This window comes from Bison bison, unplaced genomic scaffold, assembly GCF_000754665.1.
Source record: "Bison bison bison isolate TAMUID 2011002044 unplaced genomic scaffold, Bison_UMD1.0 scf7180017860003, whole genome shotgun sequence".
Classification (NCBI taxonomy): Eukaryota; Metazoa; Chordata; class Mammalia; order Artiodactyla; family Bovidae; genus Bison; species Bison bison.
The window spans coordinates 31,039-31,627 of record NW_011490575.1 but is presented as its reverse complement, the minus strand read 5'-3'; the positions used below and the strand labels follow the sequence as shown (position 1 = coordinate 31,627).

Sequence of the window (589 nt, the reverse complement as noted above, 5' to 3'; positions counted from 1 at the left end):
CCCGTGTCTCTTGCATTGGCAGCTGGATTCTTTACCACTGTGCCACCTGGGAAGCCCATGTATATCTGTGCTGTCTAATATAGCAGCCACTGGCAACATGCTTTTTTTTGAAATTTAAGTCATTTACAATTAAATAAGATTAAACCATCAGTTTCTCAGTCTGACTGACCACATTTAAGTATTTATTAGTCACATGCAGTAAGCTGAGTCTCTACTGGACATCACAGATATAGAATGTTTCTATCATGGCAGAAAAGTTCTATTGGGCAGCACTGTTCTAGATAGCTCTTTAAACTAACATGAAAATCAAAAGACCTAATTCAACAAAGAAGTCATCTACAAATGAGCTAACCAACTGATCAAGTAAACAAATATTAAGCCCTGGTGGCTCTCAGATGGTCAAGAATCTGCTTGCAATGCAGGAGATACAGGAGACCTTGGTTCAATTCCCAGGTTGGGAAGATCCCCTGAAGAAGGAAATGGCAATCCACTCCAGTATTCTTGCCTGGAGAATTCCGTGGACAGAGGACCCTGGCAGGCTACAGTCCGTGGGATCGCAAGAGTCGCACATGACTGAGCAACTAACACT

At 42.3% G+C, this 589-nt stretch overlaps 1 protein-coding gene across 2 annotated transcripts in view; it reads right to left on the bottom strand.

Annotated features, from left to right (window-relative positions):
* The window catches only part of PHF6 (PHD finger protein 6), a 20,209-nt gene that overhangs the window by 9,650 nt on the left and 9,970 nt on the right, over positions 1-589 (bottom strand). The window lies entirely within an intron of this gene.